This window comes from Jaculus jaculus, chromosome 16 (genome assembly GCF_020740685.1).
Source record: "Jaculus jaculus isolate mJacJac1 chromosome 16, mJacJac1.mat.Y.cur, whole genome shotgun sequence".
Taxonomy (NCBI): Eukaryota; Metazoa; Chordata; class Mammalia; order Rodentia; family Dipodidae; genus Jaculus; species Jaculus jaculus.
Window position 1 is genome coordinate 14467774 of NC_059117.1, and position 19141 is coordinate 14486914.

At 42.9% G+C, this 19141-nt stretch overlaps 1 protein-coding gene across 1 annotated transcript in view; it reads left to right on the top strand.

The window, feature by feature from the left end:
* Positions 1-19141, top strand: part of Nudcd3 (NudC domain containing 3) — a 129479-nt gene that overhangs the window by 82611 nt on the left and 27727 nt on the right. The gene's annotated exons all lie outside the window — the stretch shown is intronic.

Sequence of the window (19141 nt, forward strand, 5' to 3'; positions counted from 1 at the left end):
GCAGCAATCTTCAGAGGGCAGCAAGGCTGTGACGGGAGGCAGGGACAGGCCCAGCACCCTCGCATTCTCATATGCTTTCCCTGCTAGGTGCTCACTTGCTCTTGCTCCCTATTGTTGTTGCTTTCACTTACGTGAAGTGTGTGCTAAGAACACCTTCCTATCCCTAATCTCTTTTCTAAAGTTAGCTCAAGGTACCTAGAGGCATCTGATTCCTGCCAGAGCCAGTGCTTTGGGGTTATTTGATGTATCTTCTTACTACTGTTCAAGCTCAATGGCTGGGCCTGTCACCATAGGGTGCTCATTGAGGGCTGGTCCCATTTCCTTAGGAACAGGCAACTGCAGTGCAAACCTTTTCTTTCCTTGGTGACAAAACTGCTTCCTTTTGTTTAGCCATGAACACTCCCTGTGTACCACCCTCCCCTAAATCATGCCAGGTCACGTGTGATACCCATTGTAATCCTAGCCAGTGCTATGGAGAAGCAAAGAAATCCAAGCTACAGTGGCAGAGTAGAGATAGATTCTGGCTTGTGTCCTTTGGGTTATTCTATGGGACAGGAGCCATGTCATGTGTAGATGTGACATTCACATCTCAAGTCAGCCTCTGAAGCCTTTGTCTAGTAAGTTAGAGTAGAATTTATTTATTTTATTTTATTTTTTGAGGCAGGGTTTTACTCTGGCCCAGGCTGACCTGAAATTCACTGTGTAGTCTCAGGGTGGCCTTGAACTCACAGTGATCCTCCTACCTCTGCCTCCCAAGTGCTGGGATTAAAGGTGTGCACCACCACGCCCAGCTAGAATTTAATTTTTTTTAGTGGGAAAGGGATGCTTACTCAGGGAACCTTGGTAGAAATAATATTCTAAGATATTGTAAATTTGTAGGTGTGCCAAATAGGATATTATAAAAGTTGAATCCATATTATAACAAAGTTTGGTATATATGAGAAATTGTCTTTATTTTAATCTTAATGAGAACCTGAAAAATAGTAGTCTACATTATAGATGAAAAATTTAGGCTAAGAGAAGTTACTCAGTCATCCAACCATTACATGTGGCACAGGGAGTGTTCCATTTGAATGAATTGGTTGAGTAAACAAAGGAGCAAGATCATGGTTTGATTCAGTCGTGTCTGCCTTGAAGCAGGCTTTTCTCTCTGGGCTTCACTTCTCAGACTTTGCTGGATTTCATGGTAGGAGGGACTTCGTGAAACATGTAACATTGAAGTTATGTTGCATGTTTGTTTTCAGGGGACTAGTTGTTATAATAGTGGGGGCAGCCTGGCAGCCACCATACACCTCACATAGTGACAGACTACTCGGCTCAGTCTATTCATTCCTCAGTAGATAGGCATGAAGCCCACGCTGGGCCCAAATGAGTCTCTCTGGCCTTCCTATCTTGTGCCTCTTCTATGGACTTTCCCAGCTAGGTAGGCATGTCTTGTACCTACCCTGTGTGTATGAGTCTGGGTGTAGACCATTGCAGGCCTAAGAAGACTACAACTTGCAGTAAGGAGGGACGGCCAGTGTCAGCTAAATGCAGCTTATTTTATTGGCAGTATGTACTCACAAAGGCGGGAGCCCTAAGCTGGCCTTTAAAATTCAGTGGCTGTGGATCCTGTTCTCTGTGATAGTGTATTCCAAGCCAGCATATCCCAGAGATACTTCCATGTTAGTATTTATTGTCTCCTTATTCATAGTAGCTAAGTTATGGAACCAACCTAGGTATCCAGCAATGCACATATGATATAAAAATAGAAGTGAAACTGTCTAGGGGCAAAGGGGATGAATGATAGGTGAAAGGAACAAGAAAAAGAAGAGTAGGTGGGTATTCAAAATATGCTTAATAATGTATACTTAAGAAAGTTTAGAACTAGGCCTGGAGAAATGGCTTAGCAGTTAGGCAGTTACCTGCAAAGCCAAAGGACCCTGGTTCAAATTTCCAAGACCCACATAAGCCAGATGCACAAGGTGGTGCAAGCATCTGGAGTTTGTTTGCAGTGGCTGGAGGCCCTGGTGTGCCCATTCCCTCTCTCTGTATCTGCCTCTTTTTCTCTCTCACAAATAAGTAAATATGTTTAAAAAATCACGTGTGTGTGTGTGTGTGTGTGTGTGTGGAGAGAGAGAGAGAGAGAGAGAGAGAGTTAGTTTAGAATCAATCTTGGTCTGCTTCCATGTGGTGGTGCACACCCAGCCCTTGGGAGGCTGAGGTAGGAGGATTGCTATGAGAAGGCTACATAGTGAATTCCAGGACTATAGTGAAACCCTACCTTGAAGAAAAAAAAAAAAATCTTGGTCTGTCAGTTTCTTATTAATTCTTAAGTGTTTTAGTTGACTTACTTAAAACTTTAAGATAAGTTTATTTTGTATCTCTTAGATTTTGCTGGCCTAAGGCCTTTTCTGGCCTGGCCTCTTTCTGTGACATTGCTGTCACAGCTGCCTGTCAGGATTATTTATTTTGAATTTGAACTCTATGGAGGTAAGACTCATGGTTAAAGGTGGGGAGGGGGGAGTGCTGTGTGGCTGCAGCAGAGCTCAAGACTTCTGTTCTTTAGCTGTACCTTGACTCTGGCTCCTCAGAGCGTCACTTCTTGAGCTCTTTCTCATGGATCCCTTTTCTGTGCAAATGGATGTGATGAGGACACACTGGCCATTTCAGTGGTAGTAGGGGACAGATGCAGTTGTATGCCCAGTGCATCATGTTCTTCAGAGGAAAAACAGAAAAATTTTTTATTTTACATGCAATGTAATGTATTTTGCTGGGCTGGAGAGATGGCTTAGCAGCTAAGGCACTTGCCTGCAAAGCCAAAAAACCCAGGTTTGATACCCCAGGACCCACGTAAGCCAGATGCACAGGTGGAGCATGCATCTGGAGTTCATTTGCAGCAGCTAGAGGCCCTAGTGTGCCCATTGTCTCTCTCAAGTAAATAAAACAAAATCATTTTGCTGACAAATCTGAAGAATTTTTCAATGTGAAGCCTCAGCCGAGCATGATTTGGTTTTGTCTTGACCATATTTTTGGCTTACTCTGTTCTCTGCTGTTTAGGAAAAGCAACAGACTTCTCCCTTTCCTCAGTGTACCCCCGAGTAGTAACAAATAACTCTGAATTCATGACATAGGTGTGTTTGTGATTGCCCACTTCAGATCAGCATGGCTATAAATAAGTCTGGCACTTCATTGAATCATAAAATTGCAATATTTCTGAAAATTGAACTGTGGAGAGTCTTGTGTGACCTCTCATTTAGTAGATGAGGAAACCTTTTTGGTGAGGTGGTGTCCAAATGGGGTGAGAACTCAAACCCCCATCCTTTCTGCATTATTGACTCTCCTTTGATTGGAAAATGCTGTGATATTGTTGCAAACAAAGTCATTAGATATCACCTGACTAACTGGTAAGCCTGACTCCCCATGATCCTCCCTCTCAGAGGCTGGGGGTACTCAGGCCTTGTTGCATGCCTAGGCTGGCTCTGTCCTCACACTAAGAACCTCCTGGAATAGTCACTTGGCCCCTGGGTGGCTTGTATGACTCCTACCCCTCCCCTGGCATATAAAATTATGGTGACACTCTCCTCTCAAGCTTGGTGCAAGTGTTGGAATTTGTACTGAAAACTCCTAATAAAACATATGGCGTTCCCTTCTTAGAATTTGTTTGGGAAAATGCAGGAAGACTTTTTATTATAAGAAACTTCCATAACAGAAAAGGTTAATAGACCACATTTAAATTTACCCAATTTTATTTATTTACTTATTTAGGTTTTTTGAGGTAGGATCTCACTATAGCTCAGGCTGACCTGGAATTCACTATGTAGCCTCAGGGTGGCCTTGAACTCACCTCCTCCCTCTGGCTCCCCTCCCCCAGAGCTGGGATTAAAGATGTGAACCACCATACCTCAAATTCACAGAGATTGTCCTACCTCTGCCTCTGTGCATTACCATGCCCGGCTACCTAATTTTTTTTTTTTTTTTTTTGAGGTAGGGTCTCACTCTAGCCCAGGTTGAACTGGAATTCTCTATGTAGTCTCAGGGTGGCCTCAAACTCACACTGATCCTCCTACCTCTGCCTCTCTAGTGCTGGGATAAAGGCTTATGCCACCATGCCTTGCTGGATTTACCTTTTTTTTTTGAGGTAGGGTCTTGCTCTAGCCCAAGCTGACCTGGAACTCACTCTGTAGTCCAAGGCTTGTCTGGAACTCACAGCAATCCTCCTACCTCTGTCTCCCAAGTTCTGGGACTAAAGTCATGCTCCCACCATACCTGGCTCTCACCTATTTTTAAAAAAATTATTATTTTGAGTGTTTTTTCTTTTTAACGAGAGAGAGAGAGAGAGAGAGAGAGAGAGAGAAAGAATTGGCATGCCAGACCCTCCAGCCACTGCAATTGAACTCCAGACATGTGTGCCATCTTGTGTACATGTGTGGCCTTGCGTGCTTTTGTTACCTTATGTGTCTGACTTACGTGGGATCTGTTGAGTTGAACATGAGTCCTTAGGCTTCACAGGCAAGGGACTTAACTGATAAGCCATCCCCCCAGGCCTCTTACTTAATTTCTGAATGCATATAACATATTTACCTCTTCACAGATATAAATAAATATGGTCCTGACTTGGCTGTGTACCTCTTTTGATGTGTAAGATCACATACTGGGTTAAAACTACTTTAGCAGCTACACATATATCCTCATCCCTACCTTTGATTTATTGGAGAGACTTAGAAAAAGAGAGAGAAAGAGGTGGGGGGAGTGAGAACACACCAGGGCCTCTTGCTGTTGCACGTGAATTCCAGATGCATGTGCCATTTTGTGCATCTGACCTTAGGTGGGTACTGGGGAACTAAACTCGGACCAGCAGGCTTTGCAAGCAAGTGACTTCAACTACTGAGCTGTTTCTGCAGCACTTCCCCACCCTTATCACAGATGAGGGGTTCCACTTAGGGAGATGCCTCCACTGCTTTTGCCCACTGTCCATCTGGCTCTGCCAGTGCAGCTCTGGTCAGTCCCCCAAGTGCTTTGAAGGATCCTGAATTGTCAAGTCAAGAGACCCCTGGCATATCCGTTCATTCTCTTTCTCTCTGTGGAAAAAAATAAATAAATCAGGCGTGGTGGCGCACACCTTTAATCCCAGCACTCAGAAGGCAGAGGTAGGAGGATCACCCATCACCCTGAGAGTACATAGTGAATTCTAGGTCGGCCTGAGCTAAAGTGAAACCCTACTTCAAAAAATAAAAACAAACAAAAAATGTGTGCGTGTGTGTGTAAAGCTGTTCTGACAAAGACTGAGAGCAGAATGATTTGTGGGTGTAAAGATAAATATTTTGGAACCGGGTGTTGTGGTGCACGCCTTTAATCCCAGCACTTGGGAGGCAGAGATAGGAGGATCGCCTTGAGTTCAAGGCCACCCTGAGACTACGTAGTGAATTCCAGGTCAGCCTGAGCTACACTGAAACTCTACCTCGAAAAACCAAAAAAAAAAAAAAAGATAAATATTTTGGAGCTGATGAGATGGCTCAGTGAATAAGAATTCCTGCCAGTGAATTCAGTTCCCCAGCCCCCGTGTAAATAGCCTGGTATTGGAACAGGAGAGATGATCAGCAGTTAAGTGTACTTCTTATGCAAGCATGAAGGCCTGAGGTGGCTCTGAGTTTGAATTCCCAGAACCCGTGTTAAACAGCTAGGAATGGCCACACATGCCTTTAATCCTAGTATTGAAAAGGAGCAGAGATTCAGAAATCACTGGAGCTCATGAAAAAGTGGCAAACATGAGTGATACGTAAACAGTTTTTTTCTTGAGTGGGTGTATACCAGCATTGGAGAGGATTAAACAGGAATGAGGGTGAAAAGATAGGGGAGAAGAGGGAGTGGGCAGAGGGATAACCAAAGTTTAGGTGATATGAAATATTTGTACTTCTTTTGGAAACTGTTCAGTTCCATAGCTCACTTTGATCAGTAAGAGACTCTGGCTCAAGCGAGAATGGATGAAAGAGTACTGGAGTGGGACACCCGACTTTCCTCTCTAGCTACCACAGGCAGAACATCCCACCACAGGAGAGTACATGGGTGCTGTAAAGGTACAGACATGCACACACACATGTCTATTATCCCAGTCCTGTTGGGGGCAGAGACTGGAGAATTGCTGGGCCTCACTGACTCCATGTTGATGAGAGACTATGTCTCGAGGAAACAAATGTGGATGAGCTCTGAAGGAAGACTTTCAATATCCTCTTCTGGCTCTTGTATGTGTGTGCATGGGACACATGTGTCTGTACATGTGTACATTTATCACATCACACCCTGCACACACATGGCAAAAGAAAAAGGATAAATATTTAGGAAGCAGGGCTGGAGAGATGGCTTAGCAGTTAAGACACTTACCTGCGAAACCTAAGGACCCAGGTTTGATTCCCCAGAACCCACGTAAGCCAGATGCACATGGTGGCACATGTGTCTGGAGTTTGTTTGCAGTGGCTAGAAGCCCTGGCATGCTCATTCTCTCTCTTGCTCTCTATCTCATAAATAAGTAAATAATAATTAAAAAAAAACATATTTAGGAAACAGTTTGACAATACATCCATTTAGCAGTATAACAATAGTATGTTCTTCCCAAGGGCCTATAGTCTCCCCAGTCATGGGCTTTGGACCTGATTTTGAGTGCCAGGCATGGATTCACTATCAGGGAGCAGTAGATTGCCTTTATGACAATCATATAACTATTGCATTGGAAAGCACATCTTGCCAGGTGTGTCACTATTGCAGAATGCAGGATTGGCTGCTGGGTGATACTGCGGGTGGCTTCTTTCCTAGTGGTGTGCGTATAGCAGCTTTTGGCACTATGAGAGCTAATAGTCAACAAGCAGGAAGGAAGCTTTTACTTTATCTCCAAGTTGATTTCTCTATGCCCTAGAACTGAAGCAAGTGGTATCTTTAGCCATAGAATCTTCTCTTTCAGTTTTGGTGGGCAGCCAAGACTCTTGGTAGTGTCCTATACTATTTTAAGGGCCTTGGAAGCTTCCTGAATCAACAACTCACAGAGAGGTATCCCATGCCTGGCAGTGACATTTGATAAGCCATGGCTGCTGGGAGCAGATTTATCCATCTGTATAGGCTACCTCCGTTCATTGTTTTAGATAGATAGATAGATACGTGTATATAGATAGATAGATAGATAGATATATTATATATATATATATATATATATATTATATATATATATATATGTAATATATACATATATTATTGACAACTTCCATGATTGTAAACAATATCCCATGGTAAGTTCCTACCTGCCCCTACTTCCCCCCTTGGAAATTCTACAGTCCATCATATCCCCTCCCCCTTTCAATCACTCTCTCTTTTATTTTGATGTCATCATCTTTTCCTCCTGTTCTGATAGTCTTGTGTAGGTAGTATCAGGCACTGTGAGGTCATGGATATCCCGGCCATTTTGTGTCTGGAGGGAGCACATTGTAAGGAGTCCTATCCTTCCTTTGGCTTTTACATTCTTTCTGCCACCTCTACTGCAATGGACCCTGAACCATGGGAGGTGTGATTGAGATATTTCAGTGCTGAGCACTCCTCTGTCACTTTTGCCCAGCACCATGGTGCTTTGTGAGTCATCCCAAGGTCACTGCCATCTGAAAAGAGAAGGTTCTCTCACCAAAAGTGAGAGTAACATTAATATAAGGGTATGAACGTTAAGAGAATTGCTTGCTGGGCAGTTTGATGAGCATAGTATATATATTTAGCCAGACATCAGCAGACATTATACCCCTAGGGCTCATGACTACCCTTGTTGTAGGTTTTTAGTATCAGGGATGTATTCCCTCCCATGGAGCAGGCCTCCAGTCAAATTAGAGGGCAGCTGTTTTCCCCCATAACAGATGTGCCACTATTTGACCTATTGGCTCATTTGGCCTGGCTGGCAAAATACAAGGCTTGCACAGTTGAGTATCTCCACTGGTGATTCCTCTCTCTCCCATTGAACTCCATGCAGTGTGGCTTTTTCCAGCTTTCTGTCAGTTGGTCTACATGGAGGAGTTTTTCAGCTTAGTTCCAACAGGACTTCTCAGTGACCTTGCAGCCCAAGTATGTGGAGTCTTCAGCAATAGGGTCTTACTATCTATTCCTTGTGGAAAACCAAGGGCCTTGGCAATGGCCTGTAATGTTTTGGGGGCATCAGGGACCTCCCTGGCCAACAACTCACTGGAAGGTATCCCATCCCTGGCACTGAAAATTTTCTAGTAACAATCTATGGCTCCCGAGTGTTCCATTGTCCAAAAAAGTAGTTTTCCATATGATTTATTTATATCCTCTTAGATTTTGATTAGTCCTCCCTCAACCTTTTCTTTACTTAATCTCTTCCATTGACCTTACTTAGGCCTTTTTACCCCCATTAATCTATTCTTCTACTTACATATATACAATACCATCCTATTAAGTCCCCCTCTCCTTCCCCTTTCTATTCCCTTTACATTCTGTTATCTACCTTTTCCTTTCCCCTCCCTCCCTCCCTCCCTCCTTCTCTCCCTCCCTCCCTCCCTCCCTCCCTCCCTCTCTCTCTTTCTTTCTTTCTTTTTTGAGGTAGGGTCTCACTGTAACCCCAGGCTGATCTGGAATTCACTATGTAGTCTCAGGCTGGCCTCGAACTCGTGGCAGTCCTCCTACCTCTGCCTCCCAAGTGCTGGGATGAAAGGGTTAAAGGCGTATGCCACCACACCTGGCTATTTCTATTATTATATTTCCATTCTATTCCTATTGTACTTTTAAAAGATTCATTTAAAAAGGGGAAGAAGAAGAGAGAATAGGCATGCCTGGGCCTCCAGCCACTTCAATGAACTCCAGATGCTTGAGCCACCTTGTGCATCTGGCTTACGTGAGTACTGGGGGATTGAACCTGGGTCCTTAAGCTTTTCAGACAAGCACCTTAACCTCTAAGCCATCTCTGCAGCCCTACTATTCTATATTTATTAATTTTTTAAATTTTTATTTATTTATTTATTTGAGAGCGACAGACACAGAGAGAAAGACAGATAGAGGGAGAGAGAGAGAATGGGTGCGCCAGGGCTTCCAGCCTCTGCAAACGAACTCCAGACGTGTGCGCTCCCTTGTGCATCTGGCTAACGTGGGACCTGGGGAACTGAGCCTCGAACCCGGGTCCTTAGGCTTCACAGGCAAGCACTTAACCGCTAAGCCATCTCTCCAGCCCTTATTAATTTTTTTTAAGTTTACTAAGTAGTAGGTTTTCTTTTGGCAAGCAAGTTTATAAAATTTTATTTGTGGGAGTGTGAGTGTGTGTGTGTGTGTGTGTGTGTGTGTGTTTGTATGTATGGGTGTTCCAGGGCTTCTTGCCTCTTCTCCCCCATCTCTCCACCCTTATTTTAACCCTTTGTTTAACCTTTTCCAATCCCATTATATCCCCACCCCCCACTTTGCATATCACTGTGCTTTACTATTTTCTCCCCTTAAAACTTCCCCTTCCTTTAGCCCTTTTCTAATTTCCTTGTCTCTGATGAGAATCCAAGTTGAATTCACAAGTCTGGAGGTTCAGAGCTATGATCCTACATATGAGAGAGAACATGCAGCAAGTTTCTGTTTCTTGTTTTTTTTGAGGGTTAGTAGGGTCTTGCTGTAGCCCCTAGGCTGACCTGGAATTCACTATGTAGTTTTAGGGTGGCCATGAACTTGTGGTAATCCTCCTACCTCTGCCTCTTGAGTGCTGGGATTAAAGGTGTGTGCCATTATACCTGGCTCTTTGTTTTTTCTGAAACAGGCTCTTACTGTTGCTGAGGCTGGCCTCAATCAGATATCAGTTCTCCTGCCTTAGTTTCCTGAGTGCTGGGATTAAAGGTGTGCTCCCACATGCCCAGCTCAGTTTTTAGTTTAAAGTTTTAAAATTTTTAAAAATTTATTTATGAGAGAGAGGGAGAGCGAGAAGAGGCATGCCAGGGCCTCCAGCCACTGAAAACGAACTGCAGACACAGGTGCCACCTTGTGTATCTGTCTTATGTGGGTTCTGGGGAGTTGAACCTGTGTCGTTGGGCCTTGCTGGCAAACACCTGAACTGCTAAGCCATCCCGCCAGCCCACATTTTTACTTCTTTTGAGAACTCTGTTCATCTCCATAGCCCACTTAAAAAAATATATTTTTATTTGAGAGAGAGAGATAGATACAGAAATAAGCAGATAGAGAGGGAGAGAGAATAGGCATTTCAGGGCCTCCAGCTCTGACAACGAACCCCAGATGCATGTGCCCCTTGTGCATCTGGTTTATGTGGGTTCTGGGGAATCAAACTGTGGTCTTTTGGCTATGCATGCAGCAAGCGCCTTAACCGCTAAGCCATCTCTCCAGCCCCATAGCTCATTTTTTGATTGGGTTGTTTGTTCTCTTGATGTTTAGCTCTTTGAGTTCTTTGTATATTCTAGATATTAATCTTTTACCAGATGTGTAGCTGGCAAAAGATATTCTATAATTCTTTAGGCTAGTTCTATTTTTTTTAAGTTGTTTTATTTATTTTTTTCTGAGGTAGGGTCTCACTCTATCTCAGGTTGACCTGGAATTAACTATGTAGTCTCAGGGTGGCCTTGAACTCACAGTGATCCGCCTACCTCTGCCTCCCAAGTTCTGGGATTAAAGGAGGCACCACCATGCCTGGCTTATTTTATTTTATTTTTATTTATTTATTTGAGAAAGAGAGAGGAAGAGAGAGAGGCAGAGAGAGAGAGACAGATAGAGAGAAAATGGGTGTGCCAAGGCCTCTAGCCACTGCACATGAACTCCAGACACATGCACTACCTTGTGCATCTGGCTTACATGGGTCTTGGAGAATTGAACCAGGGTCTTTTGGCTTTGCAGGGAAATACCTTAACCACTAAGCCATCTTTCCAGCCCTAGGCTGGTTCTTGACTGAGTTGATGGCTTTCTTTGTTGTTCAATAGCCTTTAGTGTCTTGGGGTCCCTTTTACTGATTATTATTATATATTGCCTTATTTTCTAGGCAACTGGAGTTGTTTACAGAAAGTCCTTCCCTATTCCTATAACATGACATATCCTCCCCTCTCTTTTCCTGTAGATATTTGAGTTGCAGATCTTACTATTGGGTGTTTTGCTCCTGATCAGATCAGGAACAAGATAGGGGGTCTATTCTCTTCACTTGTAGTTAGTGCTTGAAGTCTTAGCTAGAGTAATAAGACAAGAAAAAGAAATAATTTGAAGACATCAAACTATCCTGATTTGTAGATAATATGATTCTCTATGTAAGAGATCCTAAAGACTCCATCAGAAAACTCTTAGCACTGATAAAGCACTTTGCACAAAATGGCAAGATACAAAATTAACCTACAAAAGTCAGTAGCCTTTTTTCCCCTTCAAAGTAGGGTCTCCCTCTAGCCCAGGATGATCTGTAACTCACTGGCCTCTCTGTCTTCCCTCCCCCTCCTCCCGAGGGCTAGTAGGGTCTTGCTCTAGACTGGACTGACCTGGAATTCAGTATGTAGTCTCAGGGTGACCTTGAACACATAACGATCCTCCTACCTCTGCCTCTAGTGCTAGGATTAAAGGCCTGTGCCACCATGCCTGGCTTTTTTAAAAAAATTATTTTTATTTATTTGAGAGAGAGAGAGGGAGAGGGAGAGGGAGAGAGAGCGCGCACACACACATTTCAGGGCCTCCAGCCACTGAAAACGAACTCCAGACGTATGCGCCCCCTTGTGCATCTGGCTAACGTGGATCCTGGGAAATCAAGCCACAAACCGGCTTCACAGGCAAGCGCTTAACCTCTAAGCCATCTCTCCAGCCCCGGCAATAGCCTTCTTATATACCAGTGAAAATGTACTGGGAAAGAACTCAGGGAAACAGTCCTATTCACAACACACACATACACTCAAACTCTCTCTCTCTCTCTCTCTCTCTCTCTCTCTCTCTCTCTCTGTCTCTGTCTCTGTCTCTGTCTCTGTCTCTGTCTCTATCTCTACCTTTCATTCTCATTCACAATTAAATACTTTGGAATAACCTAACTAAGGAAGTAAAAGACAATGCAGTGATAGCTTCTATAAACACTGAAGAAAGAAATTGAGAAAGACACAAAGATAGAACGATCTTCTGTGCTCATGAACTGGAAGAATCAATATTGTGAAAATGACCATCCTACCAAAAGCAATGTATAGATTCAGTACAATTCCAGCACTATTCTTCACCGAAATAGGGAAAAAAAATCTCAGAGTTCATATGAAAGCACGAAAGAACCCAGATAGACAAATATTTCTGAGCAGAAAGAATACTGCTGGAAGTATCACCATATCTGATTTTTAGTTGTACTACAGAATCATAGTAATGAAAAAAAGCACGGTACTGGCACAAAGCCAGAGACATAGACCAGTGGAACAAAAGACAGTAATATCCAGAGATAAGTTCATGTAACTACAACTTCCTGATTTGCAAAAACACACATTGCAGAAAAGACAGCATCTTTAACCAGTGGTGCTGGGAAAAGTGGGTATCTCCATGCAGAAGAATTAAACTAGATCCTTTTCTCTGGCAGAAATCAACTCGAAATGGATCAAGGGCCTCAATGTAAGATCTGAAACTGAAGCAGATAGAGGTAGTAATCTTACAGCAATTACATGGGTGACTTTAATGTTATACATTCCATAGTGCATATCTTTTAATATCTGTACAGTCCCCGACACTTCTCCTTCCTCTGCCTCTGCAGGTAACTCAGATGTACTTAGAGTTCCTCATTTGTCAGTGACTTTCAGTGGCTGTCAGCATGTTCTTTTATGTTTTCATCCAGCATGTTAAGAAGTCCCTCTCTGTCAGCTTGGCTTGTGGCATGGATGGTTTTCCCAGCAGCTCCACTAGTCCCTGGGAAGACATTCACAGCTCCGTCCACACGTTGTGCCAGCGGGCGTTTACCTTCTGCCTTTAATGCTTCCACTGCTGCTGTGAGCAGTGGTGTTGCCTCAGCAGTAGCGCATGATTCCCGTTACTGAATTGTGTTCGGGTTAGGAGCTGCATTGATTCCCGATTAAATGGGATCACATACTAAGGGTGTTAAATAATGCCGTGGTCAAAGGACTAAAGCAGTGAGGTAGGTATTTAGACCTTCACTTTGTCATTTTCATAGAAGATTCAGCTAACCAGGTCAATTTGTCTATTACTAATAGGATTTTAAATTCCAACTCTTCCAATTATTTTTTCATGTCTGGCATGAAACATTTGTGGAACTGTTCCATAAACAAGATGCTGTCACCTACACTTCCTGATTATGTTGTCAGAGCATGGGCAGATGATTTTTATTTTTGAGAGCCCATGGTTCTTTAATCTGTATGCAATGCCTGGTTTTATCATGTGCCCTGAAGCATTGCTACACAGTATCCAAGTCATTTTTTCCTTCCATGCCTCGGTGTTTCCTTTGCTTTTGTATGAATGTATGCCCCATTGGGCATTTTCTTCCTCAAGAGCTCCTCCCTCCCTCCGTCCCTTACAAATGAGTGTGTATGTATGCATGTTCATATGTGGGTGCTCATACAGATGTGTATGTACACATACATGTGGAGGCCAGATGTTGATATTGGGTGTGTTGCTCATTCACTTTCCACCTTATTTTTTGAGACAGGATCTCTCACTGAATCTAGATTACATTGATTCATCTAGCCTCCTGTCATGCTGACATCCTTCAGTCTCTACCTCCCTGGTACTGTGATTACAGATGTGCACTGTCATGCCTAGCTTTGGTGTTGGTGGTGTGAATCCAAACACAGGTCTTCATGCTTGTGAGGTTAGCACTTCACCCACTGAGCCAGCTCCCAGCCCCAAAAACACAGTTTTTTTTTTCTTTTAAGAATACAGTTTTAAAAATTATCTAGTAACTAGTTTTTTTAAAAAAAAACAACTGTGTGTACTTGTTTATTAAGAGAGAGTGTGTGTGTGTGTGTGTGTGTGTACTCCAGGGACACCGGACACGCCACTTTTAAAACTATTTTATTTATTGGCGAGAGAATGGACGCACCAGGGCCTGTAGCTACTGCAAACTCCAGACGCATGTGCCACCTTGTGCATCTATCTGGCTTATGTGAGTATTGGAGAACTGAACCTAAATCCTTAGGCTTTACATATAAGCACCTTAACTGCTAAGCCATCTCTCCAGGCCCATTACCACTTTCTATCTTTGGCTTACGTGGGTGGCTTGGGAATTGAGCCCCGGCTGGTAGACACAAGTAAATGTCTTAACCACTGAGCCATCTTCCAAGCTCCAAGAACCCATTTTTAATGCAATTAAAGCCTTATTTGTTTTATTTATTTTTATCTTTTTGTTTTTTTGAGGTAGGGTTTCACTCTAGTCCAGGCTGACCTGGAATTCACTGTGTAGTCTCAGGGTGGCCTCATACTCATAGTGATCCTCCTACCTCTGCCTCCCAAGTGCTGGGATTAAAAGTGTATGCCACCACGCCTGGCAAAGGCTTATTGTTTTAAATTTATTTTTATTTATTTATTTCAGAGCAACAGAGAGAGAAAGAGACAGAGAGAGAGAGAGAGGGAGAGGGAGAGGGACAGGGAGAGAATGGGTACGCCAGGGCCTCCAGCCACTGCAAACAAACTCCAGATGCGTGCGCCCCCTTGTACATCTGGCTAACGTGGGTCCTGGGGAATAGAGCCTCGAACCAGAGTCCTTAGGCTTCACAGGCAAGCACTTAAAAGCTAAGCCATCTCTCCAGCCCTTCTTTTTTTTTTCTTTTAAATCAACTTCTTTAACTCTGCCAGAAATGTAGCAGTAGCTTCGCTGGCAGATGTAACTTCTCTAATAATGTTTACATTTTTCAGTATAACCATATTCCTGAATCTGTGTGATATCTGTCACTTATTTCAAGGGGTCTGTATCTTGCTGAAGTTTTTGTACAAGTGCAGAGAACACAGTGCTGTCACTCATAAGCTTAATAAACTTAATGTAACATAAATACCCATAAACTTAATATCTTTTTAATATTAACTCAACATTTGTCATACACTGTGACCATCACTTTTATAGGCCGAAATATGAATATTTTGTAGATAACCATAGGTATTAGCAACTCAGAAAATACTTTTGTGTCTCTGTGTGTGTATATGCGCATGCATATGTGTATGCATGTTTATATGTATGTGAGGGCAGTGCACTTGTGTGTGGAGGATAGAGGTTGAAATTGAGTATCTTCCTCTATTGCTTTCCAAATTATTATTTCTTTTGAGGCAAGCCCAACAGACTGGCCTTTTTTCATGTGTGTGTGAGAGAGTGAGAGAGAGACGGAGGGAGGGAGGGAGGAAGGAAGAGGGAATTGGCATGCTAGGGCCTCAGCCACTGCATTTGAACTGCAGATGCACGCACCCCCTTGAGTGCATGTTGCAACCTTGTGCACTTGTTTCACTTTGTGCATCTGGCTTATGTGGGACATGGAGAGTCAAACATGGATCCTTGGGCTTTGTAGGCAAACACCTTAACTGCTAAACCACCTCTCCATCCCCCAAATTATTTTTTAACATATATTTTTAAAGATTTTTTATATTTATTTATTTATTTGCGAGAGAAAGAGAAGGAGAAGGGCCTCTAGCCGCTGCAAACAAACTCCAGATACATGTGTCCCCTTGTGCATCTGGCTTATGTGGGTCCTGAAGAATCAAGCCAGGATCCTTTGGCTTTGCAGGCAAATGCCTTAACCACTAAGCCATCTCTCCAGCCCCCCCCCCGCAATTATTTTTCAAAACTTGTCTTTGACAGTTTTCATACATGTACATAATGTATTTTGATCATAATCCCTCCCATTACTTTCTTGTGTCCTCCTGCCCCATCCTTCATCCTCTTTCCATGAAATCCCTTCTTACCAACTAATCCCTCTTTTGGTTTGTTGTCTTTTTTGTATGTGTCCTCCTTCATCATCCATGATGAAATGTTGATGGTGAAATGTTGATGGGCCCAGTATTATGCAGGTCTTTTGCAGGTGTGGTGATTTGATTCAGGTGTCCCCTATAAACTTAGGTATTCTGAATGCTAGATTCCCAGCTGATGGAGATTTGGGGATTAAAGCATCCTGGTGGCAGTGTATTGTTGGGTGTGGGCTTATGGGTGTTTTAGCCAGTTTTCCCATACCAGTATTTGGCACACTGTCCTGTTGCTATTGTCCACCTGATGTTGGTCAGGGGGTGATGTCCATCCTCTGCTCATGTCATCATTTTCCCTGCCATCATGGAGCTTCCCCTCGAGTCTGTAAGCTAGAATAAACCTCATTTTCCCCTCTATCATCTGCTTATACATGTATAATTCTAGTTACCTTTAGGTAGAGATGCCTAGAGATGGAATTTCTGGGCCATAGAACTTTGTAAGGAACTGTTAAACTTTTTCAAAGTAGATGTTCCCTCTTACAGTTTGAAAATTTAATCATTATGAAGGTTCAAATGTCTCATAAGGTCATCAATATTTGTCTGTTTTATTTGTTTATATTTTAACTATCCTTCTGGTGCGAGTAGTTGTTTGAATTTTCATTTCTCTAGTGAACAATAATGTTGAACGTCTTCAACATCTGCTTGTTGTCCACTTGCACGTCTTTGTAAAAATGCTGGCGCCCTTTGTCCATGCTTCAGTTGAGCTTTCACCTGACTGTTGAAGTAGCAGAGATTTCCTTACAGTCTAGAAAGTATTTCTTTGTCATGATTTGCAAATAACTTTCCCCACTTAGTAGGTTGTCTTTGTACTTTGACAGTAGTCTTTAAAGCACAAAAGTTTTTTAATTTATGTGAAATTAATTTTTTTTCTTTTTTCCTTTCCTAGGCCCCTCCCTCCTGCTCCCCTCTTGCTTATTGTTACTTGTATGGAGTTCTACTTGTATTTTTGTTGTGTCTACAAAACCGTTGCCTAACCCAAGTTCACAAATATTTATACATTTTTCTGAGCATTTTATTATTTTAGCTCATGCATTTGGGTCTTTGTATTTTTTCGGTTTTTGTTTCATATGGCATGAGGCCCAAGTTCATTTTGAGTAATAGGTCAACTATGTTCTTTTGTATGTGTATCTTTAGTTGTCATAGTACAAGAGATTGAAAAAAAGCCTTTCCCCATTGAGTTATTTTGATACCCATGCCTAAAGTTAATAGGCTACACGTGTGTAGGTTTCTTACTAGACATTTAATTCTATTCCACTGCTATCCATGTGTGTCTTTTTTGGCTTAGTAGGTAAGTTTTGAATTTTTTTTTAATATTATTTATTTATTTATTTGAGAGCGACAGACACAGAGAGAAAGACAGATAGAGGGAGAGAGAGAGAATGGGCGCGCCAGGGCTTCCAGCCTCTGCAAACGAACTCCAGACGCGTGCGCCCCCCCTTGTGCATCTGGCTAACGTGGGACCTGGGGAACCGAGCCTCGAACTGGGGTCCTTAGGCTTCACAGGCAAGCGCTTAACCGCTAAGCCATCTCTCCAGCCCAAGTTTTGAAATTTTTATTCCTCTTTTCTCCTTCTTCTGTTCCTTTGTGCTTAGTGGATATTTTCTAGAATAGTATTTTAGCCCCCTTGTTTTATAGCGTGCACGCTCTCTCTCTGTGTGTGTGCGTGTATGTGTATAGGCATGCATGTACCATAGTGCACATTTGGAGGTCAGGGGAAAACTTTTGAGTGTTGATCCCCCCCCTTGCCCCATTCTTCCTGTGGTGGTTGCTAACTGCTGCACTTGCCCTGAACTTCTGGGAAATTCTTTGGTCTGCCTCCCTTCTTGCTGCCAATGTGCGGGATCACAAAAGCTTCTAGCTTTCCCCATGGGCTGTGAGGCTCAAATTGGGCACTTGAGCTGCAAGTGCTTTATCCATTGAGCAATCTCCATAGTCCCTGTAGCTGTACTTTTATTTTTTAAGATATTTTATTTTTATTTATTTGAGAGAGATACAGAGATAGGCAGAGAAAGAGAGAGAGAGAGAATGGGCACGCCAGGGCCTCCAGCCACTGCAAATGAACTCCAGATGTGTGTGCTCTCTTGTGCGTCTGGCTTACGTGGGTCCTGGGTAGTTGAACCTGGGTCCTTTGGCTTTGCAGGCAAACACCTTAACTGCTAAGGCATTTCTCCAGCCCAAGAAAATAATTTTTTAAAAAATTTATTTGAGAGTGACAGAGAGAAAGAGGCAGATAGAGAGAGAGAGAGAATGGGTGTGCCAGGACCTCCAACCATTGCAGACAAACTCCAGATGTGTGTGTCCCCCTGTGCATCTGGCTAACATGGGTCCTAGGGAATTGAACCTCAAACCGGCATCCTTAGGCTTCACAGGCAAGGGTTTAACTGCTAAGCCATCTCTCCAGCCCAGAAAATAATTTTTTTTTAAATACAGCACTAAAGCATCTCTCCAGCCCAAGAAAATAATTTTTAAAAAAATACAGCTACATCCTCCTACCTCTGCCTCCCAGAGTGCTGGGATTAAAGGTGTGCACCACCACACCCAGCCTTGTCTTTCGGCTCTTTGAATACCTCATTTAACTGCCTTCGAGACTTAAAACTAGGTATTGTTTCTCTTTGTGCTTGGTGGGTTTTTTTTTTCTTTTTATTGACAACTTCCATAAGGATAGACAATATACAATGACTTATCCGAGAAACACCCGGGACCACTAAGTCTTCACAGAGGCGCTCCATGTGTACATTGAAGCACGCCGTCCATGCTGCTTTACCTTCACTTCCTGCCACAAAGGAAAGATCGTCCAGACCTTGAGCAAGAGGCCTTCCTGGGATTCTTGAACATGAATTGAGCCTTTCATATTTATTTATGTGCTCTTTCTAGATATTTTGGAATGTGTTAGAACTTTTCAAGGCCTTGTGAACATTTTCTTCCATAGTTGTTTTTTGGAATGCTCCAGTTGTTACCCACTGTCTCAGGTAGTCACACAATTAAAACACTTTCTTGTAATTGTTTTTAACAAACACTTCCCTGGGCAAAGCTTTTCTGAGTCTAATTCCGAAACAGCCTTGCAGCCAAGCATAGTAATGCGTACTTGTTATCATCTCAGCACTTGGAAGGCGGAGGCAGGAGGATCAGGAGTTAAGGTCAGCTTCAACTGCATGGCAAGTTTGAGGCAAGCCTGAGTTTCATGAGACATAGTCTCAAGAAAAAAAATCCATTCTGTAACAATGTTGCCAGCAGAGTCCTCGTAGAA